A 10,583-nucleotide genomic window follows, 5' to 3' on the forward strand; every position below is an offset into this window, starting at 1 on the left:
GACTAAGGACTGTGGACTCCAAATCAGTAGCTGCTAATTTCCGGAGTTTTGATTTGTGCCGAGCTCTAGCTGGGGTAACTGGCATGGATAACAAGGGATGATGATTTGTGGACGGCTTGAGGAAATTCAAGTAACCTGTAAGGTTAAATACGGCCAGGGGGAATAGATAACAGAATAAATATAATATTTAATGGGAATATATTATTAGGGGCAGATTTGAATTTTATAACAGTAAGGTATCCTCAGCTCAATAAAACTGACAAACTTTGTATCTTCGTTATTTTTGCTATAACAAATGAAGTTAAGGTCTAATTATAGAATGGCATACCTAGCTGAATTCGTCGCAAAATTTCCTATCCAATAGTAATGAAAGATGGAAATGTTCGATTTTTGCCATTTTTTGAAAATTTTGATGATGGTACCCCTTACAAAAAATGCAAAAAATTGACCCGACTTTTTTGGAAAAAAATATTCACTATTTTTGCTATAACAAATGAAGTTAAGGTCTAATTATAGAATGGCATACCTAGCTGAATTCGTCGCAAAATTTCCTATCCAATAGTAATGAAAGATGGAAATGTTAGATTTTTGCCATTTTTTGCAAATTTTGATGATGGTACCCCTTACAAAAAATGCAAAAAATTGACCCGACTTTTTTGGAAAGAAATATTCACTATTTTTGCTATAACAAATGAAGTTAAGGTCTAATTATAGAATGGCATACCTCGCTGAATTCGTCGCAAAATTTCCTATCCAATAGTAATGAAAGATAGAAATGTTAGATTTTTGCCATTTTTTGCAAATTTTGATGATGGTACCCCTTACAAAAAATGCGAAAAATTGACCCGACTTTTTTGGGAAAAAATATTCACTATTTTTGCTATAACAAATGAAGTTAAGGTCTAATTATAGAATGGCATACCTCGCTGAATTCGTCGCAAAATTTCCTATCCAATAGTAATGAAAGATGGAAATGTTCGATATTTCCCATTTTTTGAAAATTTTGATGATGGTACCCCTTACAAAAAATGCGAAAAATTGACCCGACTTTTTTGGAAAAAAATATTCACTATTTTTGCTATAACAAATGAAGTTACGCTTTAAATATAGAATGGCATACCTCGCTGAATTCGTCGCAAAATTTCCTATCCAATAGTAATGAAAGATGGAAATGTTCGATTTTTGCCATTTTTTGAAAATTTTGATGATGGTACCCCTTACAAAAAATGCAAAAAATTGACCCGACTTTTTTGGAAAAAAATATTCACTATTTTTGCTATAACAAATGAAGTTAAGGTCTAATTATAGAATGGCATACCTCGCTGAATTTGTCGCAAAATTTCCTATCTAATAGTAATGAAAGATGGAAATGTTCGATTTTTGCCATTTTTTGAAAATTTTGATGATGGTACCCCTTACAAAAAATGCGAAAAATTGACCCGACTTTTTTGGGAAAAAATATTCACTATTTTTGCTATAACAAATGAAGTTAAGGTCTAATTATAGAATGGCATACCTCGCTGAATTCGTCGCAAAATTTCCTATCCAATAGTAATGAAAGATGGAAATGTTCGATATTTGCCATTTTTTGAAAATTTTGATGATGGTACCCCTTACAAAAAATGCGAAAAATTGACCCGACTTTTTTGGAAACAAATATTCACTATTTTTGCTATAACAAATGAAGTTAATGTCTAATTATAGAATGGCATACCTCGCTGAATTCGTCGCAAAATTTCCTATCCAATAGTAATGAAATACCCCTTACAAAAAATGCAAAAAATTGACCCGACTTTTTTGGAAAAAAATATTCACTAATTATAGTGTAATTATAGAATGGCATACCTCGCTGAATTCGTCGCAAAATTTCCTATCCAATAGTAATGAAAGATGGAAATGTTAGATTTTTGCCATTTTTTGCAAGTTTTGATGATGGTACCCCTTACAAAAAATGCAAAAAATTGACCCGACTTTTTTGAAAAGAAATATTCACTATTTTTGCTATAACAAATGAAGTTAAGGTCTAATTATAGAATGGCATACCTCGCTGAATTCGTCGCAAAATTTCCTATCCAATAGTAATGAAAGATAGAAATGTTAGATTTTTGCCATTTTTTGCAAATTTTGATGATGGTACCCCTTACAAAAAATGCGAAAAATTGACCCGACTTTTTTGGGAAAAAATATTCACTATTTTTGCTATAACAAATGAAGTTAAGGTCTAATTATAGAATGGCATACCTCGCTGCATTCGTCGCAAAATTTCCTATCCAATAGTAATGAAAGATGGAAATGTTCGATATTTCCCATTTTTTGAAAATTTTGATGATGGTACCCCTTACAAAAAATGCGAAAAATTGACCCGACTTTTTTGGAAAAAAATATTCACTATTTTTGCTATAACAAATGAAGTTACGCTTTAAATATAGAATGGCATACCTCGCTGAATTCGTCGCAAAATTTCCTATCCAATAGTAATGAAAGATGGAAATGTTCGATTTTTGCCATTTTTTGAAAATTTTGATGATGGTACCCCTTACAAAAAATGCGAAAAATTGACCCGACTTTTTTGGGAAAAAATATTCACTATTTTTGCTATAACAAATGAAGTTAAGGTCTAATTATAGAATGGCATACCTCGCTGAATTCGTCGCAAAATTTCCTATCCAATAGTAATGAAAGATGGAAATGTTCGATATTTGCCATTTTTTGAAAATTTTGATGATGGTACCCCTTACAAAAAATGCGAAAAATTGACCCGACTTTTTTGGAAACAAATATTCACTATTTTTGCTATAACAAATGAAGTTAAGGTCTAATTATAGAATGGCATACCTCGCTGAATTCGTCGCAAAATTTCCTATCCAATAGTAATGAAAGATGGAAATGTTCGATATTTGCCATTTTTTGAAAATTTTGATGATGGTACCCCTTACAAAAAATGCGAAAAATTGACCCGACTTTTTTGGAAACAAATATTCACTATTTTTGCTATAACAAATGAAGTTAAGGTCTAATTATAGAATGGCATACCTCGCTGAATTCGTCGCAAAATTTCCTATCCAATAGTAATGAAAGATAGAAATGTTAGATTTTTGCCATTTTTTGCAAATTTTGATGATGGTACCCCTTACAAAAAATGCAAAAAATTGACCCGACTTTTTTGGAAAAAAATATTCACTATTTTTGCTATAACCAATGAAGTTACGCTTTAAATATAGAATGGCATACCTCGCTGAATTCGTCGCAAAATTTCCTATCCAATAGTAATGAAAGATGGAAATGTTAGATTTTTGCCATTTTTTGAAAATTTTGATGATGGTACCCCTTACAAAAAATGCAAAAAATTGACCCGACTTTTTTGGAAAAAAATATTCACTATTTTTGCTATAACAAATGAAGTTAAGGTCTAATTATAGAATGGCATACCTCGCTGAATTCGTCGCAAAATTTCCTATCCAATAGTAATGAAAGATGGAAATGTTCGATTTTTGCCATTTTTTGAAAATTTTGATGATGGTACCCCTTACAAAAAATGCAAAAAATTGACCCGACTTTTTTGGAAAAAAATATTCATTATTTTTGCTATAACAAATGAAGTTACGCTCCAATTATAGAATGGCATACCTCGCTGAATTCGTCGCAAAATTTCCTATCCAATAGTAATGAAAGATGGAAATGTTCGATTTTTGCCATTTTTTGAAAATTTTGATGATGGTACCCCTTACAAAAAATGCAAAAAATTGACCCGACTTTTTTGGAAAAAAATATTCATTATTTTTGCTATAACAAATGAAGTTACGTTCCAATTATAGAATGGCATACCTCTCTAAATTTGTCGCAAAATTTCCTATCCAATAGTAATGAAAGATAGAAATGTTAGATTTTTGCCATTTTTGCAAATTTTGATGATGGTACCCCTTACAAAAAATGCGAAAAACTGACCCGACTTTTTTGGAAAAAAAATATTCATTATTTTTGCTATAACAAATGAAGTTAAGGTCTAATTATAGAATGGCATACCTCGCTGAATTCGTCGCAAAATTTCCTATCCAATAGTAATGAAAGATGAATATATTCGATTTTTGCCATTTTTTGAAAATTTTGATGATGGTACCCCTTACAAAAAATGCGAAAAACTGACCCGACTTTTTTGGAAAACAAATATTCATTATTTTTGCTATAACAAATGAAGTTACGCTCCAATTATAGAATGGCATACCTCGCTGAATTCGTCGCAAAATTTCCTATCCAATGAAAAAAATATTCACTATTTTTGCTATAACAAATGAAGTTAAGGTCTAATTATAGAATGGCATACCTCGCTGAATTTGTCGCAAAATTTCCTATCCAATAGTAATGAAAGATGGAAATGTTCGATTTTTGCCATTTTTTGAAAATTTTGATGATGGTACCCCTTACAAAAAATGCAAAAAATTGACCCGACTTTTTTGGAAAAAAATATTCATTATTTTTGCTATAACAAATGAAGTTACGCTCCAATTATAGAATGGCATACCTCGCTGAATTCGTCGCAAATTTTCCTATCCAATAGTAATGAAAGATGGAAATGTTCGATTTTTGCCATTTTTTGAAAATTTTGATGATGGTACCCCTTACAAAAAATGCAAAAAATTGACCCGACTTTTTTGGAAAAAAATATTCATTATTTTTGCTATAACAAATGAAGTTACGTTCCAATTATAGAATGACATACCTCGCTAAATTTGTCGCAAAATTTCCTATCCAATAGTAATGAAAGATAGAAATGTTAGATTTTTGCCATTTTTGCAAATTTTGATGATGGTACCCCTTACAAAAAATACGAAAAATTGACCCGACTTTTTTGGAAAAAAAATATTCATTATTTTTGCTATAACAAATGAAGTTAAGGTCTAATTATAGAATGGCATACCTCGCTGAATTCGTCGCAAAATTTCCTATCCAATAGTAATGAAAGATGGAAATGTTCGATTTTTGCCATTTTTCGAAAATTTTGATTTGGCATACCTCGCTAAATTCGTCGCAAAATTTCCTATCCAATAGTAATGAAGTACCCCTTACAAAAAATGCAAAAAATTGACCCGACTTTTTTGGAAAAAAATATTCACTATTTTTGCTATAACAAATGAAGTTAAGGTCTAATTATAGAATGGCATACCTCGCTGAATTCGTCGCAAAATTTCCTATCCAATAGTAATAAAAGATGGAAATGTTCGATTTTTGCCATTTTTTGAAAATTTTGATGATGGTACCCCTTACAAAAAATGCAAAAAATTGACCCGACTTTTTTGGAAAAAAATATTCACTATTTTTGCTATAACAAATGAAGTTAAGGTCTAATTATAGAATGGCATACCTCGCTGAATTTGTCGCAAAATTTCCTATCCAATAGTAATGAAAGATGGAAATGTTCGATTTTTGCCATTTTTTGAAAATTTTGATGATGGTACCCCTTACAAAAAATGCAAAAAATTGACCCGACTTTTTTGGAAAAAAATATTCATTATTTTTGCTATAACAAATGAAGTTACGTTCCAATTATAGAATGGCATACCTCGCTAAATTTGTCGCAAAATTTCCTATCCAATAGTAATGAAAGATAGAAATGTTAGATTTTTGCCATTTTTGCAAATTTTGATGATGGTACCCCTTACAAAAAATGCGAAAAATTGACCCGACTTTTTTGGAAAAAAAATATTCATTATTTTTGCTATAACAAATGAAGTTAAGGTCTAATTATAGAATGGCATACCTCGCTGAATTCGTCGCAAAATTTCCTATCCAATAGTAATGAAAGATGGAAATGTTCGATTTTTGCCATTTTTCGAAAATTTTGATTTGGCATACCTCGCTGAATTCGTCGCAAAATTTCCTATCCAATAGTAATGAAGTACCCCTTACAAAAAATGCAAAAAATTGACCCGACTTTTTTGGAAAAAAATATTCACTATTTTTGCTATAACAAATGAAGTTAAGGTCTAATTATAGAATGGCATACCTCGCTGAATTCGTCGCAAAATTTCCTATCCAATAGTAATGAAAGATGGAAATGTTCGATTTTTGCCATTTTTTGAAAATTTTGATGATGGTACCCATTACAAAAAATGCGAAAAATTGAACCGACTTTTTTGGGAAAAAATATTCATTATTTTTGCTATAACAAATGAAGTTACGCTCTAATTATAGAATGGCATACCTCGCTGAATTCGTCGCAAAATTTCCTATCCAATAGTAATGAAAGATGGAAATGTTCGATTTTTGCCATTTTTTGAAAATTTTGATGATGGTACCCCTTACAAAAAATGCAAAAAATTGACCCGACTTTTTTGGAAAAAAATATTCACTATTTTTGCTATAACAAATGAAGTTAAGGTATAATTATAGAATGGCATACCTCGCTGAATTCGTCGCAAAATTTCCTATCCAATAGTAATGAAAGATGGAAATGTTCGATTTTTGCCATTTTTTGAAAATTTTGATGATGGTACCCCTTACAAAAAATGCGAAAAATTGAATCGACTTTTTTGGGAAAAAATATTCACTATTTTTGCTATAACAAATGACGTTAAGGTCTAATTATAGAATGGCATACCTCGCTGAATTCGTCGCAAAATTTCCTATCCAATAGTAATGAAAGATGGAAATGTTCGATATTTGCCATTTTTTGCAAATTTTGATGATGGTACCCCTTACAAAAAATGCAAAAAATTGACCCTATTTTTTTGGAAAAAAATATTCACTATTTTTGCTATAACAAATGAAGTTAAGGTCTAATTATAGAATGGCATACCTCGCTGAATTCGTCGCAAAATTTCCTATCCAATAGTAATGAAGTACCCCTTAAAAAAAATGCAAAAAATTGACCCGACTTTTTTGGAAAAAAATATTCACTATTTTTGCTATAACAAATGAAGTTAAGGTCTAATTATAGAATGGCATACCTCGCTGAATTCGTCGCAAAATTTCCTATCCAATAGTAATGAAAGATGGAAATGTTCGATTTTTGCCATTTTTTGAAAATTTTGATGATGGTACCCCTTACAAAAAATGCGAAAAATTGACCCGACTTTTTTGGAAAAAAATATTCATTATTTTTGCTATAACAAATGAAGTTACGTTCCAATTATAGAATGGCATACCTCGCTAAATTTGTCGCAAAATTTCCTATCCAATAGTATATAGAAATAGAAATGTTAGATTTTTGCCATTTTTTGCAAATTTTGATGATGGTACCCCTTACAAAAAATGCAAAAAATTGACCCGACTTTATTGGAAAAAAATATTCACTATTTTTGCTATAACAAATGAAGTTAAGGTATAATTATAGAATGGCATACCTCGCTGAATTCGTCGCAAAATTTCCTATCCAATAGTAATGAAAGATGGAAATGTTCGATTTTTGCCATTTTTTGAAAATTTTGATGATGGTACCCCTTACAAAAAATGCGAAAAATTGAATCGACTTTTTTGGGAAAAAATATTCACTATTTTTGCTATAACAAATGACGTTAAGGTCTAATTATAGAATGGCATACCTCGCTGAATTCGTCGCAAAATTTCCTATCCAATAGTAATGAAAGATGGAAATGTTCGATATTTGCCATTTTTTGCAAATTTTGATGATGGTACCCCTTACAAAAAATGCAAAAAATTGACCCTACTTTTTTGGAAAAAAATATTCACTATTTTTGCTATAACAAATGAAGTTAAGGTCTAATTATAGAATGGCATACCTCGCTGAATTCGTCGCAAAATTTCCTATCCAATAGTAATGAAGTACCCCTTAAAAAAATGCAAAAAATTGACCCGACATTTTTGGAAAAAAATATTCACTATTTTTGCTATAACAAATGAAGTTAAGGTCTAATTATAGAATGGCATACCTCGCTGAATTCGTCGCAAAATTTCCTATCCAATAGTAATGAAAGATGGAAATGTTCGATTTTTGCCATTTTTTGAAAATTTTGATGATGGTACCCCTTACAAAAAATGCGAAAAATTGACCCGACTTTTTTGGAAAAAAATATTCATTATTTTTGCTATAACAAATGAAGTTACGTTCCAATTATAGAATGGCATACCTCGCTAAATTTGTCGCAAAATTTCCTATCCAATAGTATATAGAAATAGAAATGTTAGATTTTTGCCATTTTTTGCAAATTTTGATGATGGTACCCCTTACAAAAAATGCAAAAAATTGACCCGACTTTATTGGAAAAAAATATTCACTATTTTTGCTATAACAAATGAAGTTAAGGTATAATTATAGAATGGCATACCTCGCTGAATTCGTCGCAAAATTTCCTATCCAATAGTATATAGAAATAGAAATGTTAGATTTTTGCCATTTTTTGCAAATTTTGATGATGGTACCCCTTACAAAAAATGCGAAAAATTGACCCGACTTTTTTGGAAAAAAAATATTCATTATTTTTGCTATAACAAATGAAGTTACGCTCCAATTATAGAATGGCATACCTCGCTGAATTCGTCGCGAAATTTCCTATCCAATAGTAATGAAAGATGGAAATGTTAGATTTTTGCCATTTTTTGAAAATTTTGATGATGGTACCCCTTACAAAAAATGCAAAAAATTGACCCGACTTTATTGGAAAAAAATATTCACTATTTTTGCTATAACAAATGAAGTTAAGGTCTAATTATAGAATGGCATACCTCGCTGAATTCGTCGCAAAATTTCCTATCCAATAGTAATGAAGTACCACTTACAAAAAATGCAAAAAATTGACCCGACTTTTTTGGAAAAAAATATTCACTATTTTTGCTATAACAAATGAAGTTAAGGTCTAATTATAGAATGGCATACCTCGCTGAATTCGTCGCAAAATTTCCTATCCAATAGTAATGAAAGATGGAAATGTTCGATTTTTGCCATTTTTTGAAAATTTTGATGATGGTACCCCTTACAAAAAATGCGAAAAATTGACCCGACTTTTTTGGAAAAAAAATATTCATTATTTTTGCTATAACAAATGAAGTTACGCTCCAATTATAGAATGGCATACCTCGCTGAATTCGTCGCAAAATTTCCTATCCAATAGTAATGAAAGATGGAAATGTTCGATTTTTGCCATTTTTTGAAAATTTTGATGATGGTACCCCTTACAAAAAATGCAAAAAATTGACCCGACTTTATTGGAAAAAAATATTCACTATTTTTGCTATAACAAATGAAGTTAAGGTCTAATTATAGAATGGCATACCTCGCTGAATTCGTCGCAAAATTTCCTATCCAATAGTAATGAAGTACCACTTACAAAAAATGCAAAAAATTGACCCGACTTTTTTGGAAAAAAATATTCACTATTTTTGCTATAACAAATGAAGTTAAGGTCTAATTATAGAATGGCATACCTCGCTGAATTCGTCGCAAAATTTCCTATCCAATAGTAATGAAAGATGGAAATGTTCGATTTTTGCCATTTTTTGAAAATTTTGATGATGGTACCCCTTACAAAAAATGCGAAAAATTGACCCGACTTTTTTGGAAAAAAAATATTCATTATTTTTGCTATAACAAATGAAGTTACGCTCCAATTATAGAATGGCATACCTCGCTGAATTCGTCGCAAAATTTCCTATCCAATAGTAATGAAAGATGGAAATGTTCGATTTTTTGCCATTTTTTGAAAATTTTGATGATGGTACCCCTTAAAAAAAATGCAAAAAAAATTGACCCGACTTTTTTGGAAAAAAATATTCACTATTTTTGCTATAACAAATGAAGTTAAGGTCTAATTATAGAATGGCATACCTCGCTAAATTTGTCGCAAAAATTTCCTATCCAATAGTATATAGAAATAGAAATGTTAGATTTTTGCCATTTTTTTCAAATTTTGATGATGGTACCCCTTACAAAAAATGCGAAAAATTGACCCGACTTTTTTGGAAAAAAAATATTCATTATTTTTGCTATAACAAATGAAGTTACGCTCCAATTATAGAATGGCATACCTCGCTGAATTCGTCGCGAAATTTCCTATCCAATAGTAATGAAAGATGGAAATGTTAGATTTTTGCCATTTTTTGAAAATTTTGATGATGGTACCCCTTACAATAAATGCAAAAAATTGACCCGACTTTTTTGGAAACAAATATTCACTATTTTTGCTATAACAAATGAAGTTAAGGTCTAATTATAGAATGGCATACCTCGCTGAATTCGTCGCAAAATTTCTATCCAATAGTAATGAAGTACCCTTAAAAAAATGCAAAAAATTGACCCGACTTTTTGGAAAAAAATATTCACTATTTTTGCTATAACAAATGAAGTTAAGGTCTAATTATAGAATGGCATACCTCGCTAAATTTGTCGCAAAATTTCCTATCCAATAGTATATAGAAATAGAAATGTTAGATTTTTGCCATTTTTTGCAAATTTTGATGATGGTACCCCTTACAAAAAATGCGAAAAATTGACCCGACTTTTTTGGAAAAAAAATATTCATTATTTTTGCTATAACAAATGAAGTTACGCTCCAATTATAGAATGGCATACCTCGCTGAATTCGTCGCAAAATTTCCTATCCAATAGTAATGAAAGATGGAAATGTTCGATT

The sequence above is a fragment of the Drosophila mauritiana genome, chromosome X (assembly GCF_004382145.1).
Source record: "Drosophila mauritiana strain mau12 chromosome X, ASM438214v1, whole genome shotgun sequence".
Lineage (NCBI taxonomy): Eukaryota > Metazoa > Arthropoda > Insecta > Diptera > Drosophilidae > Drosophila > Drosophila mauritiana.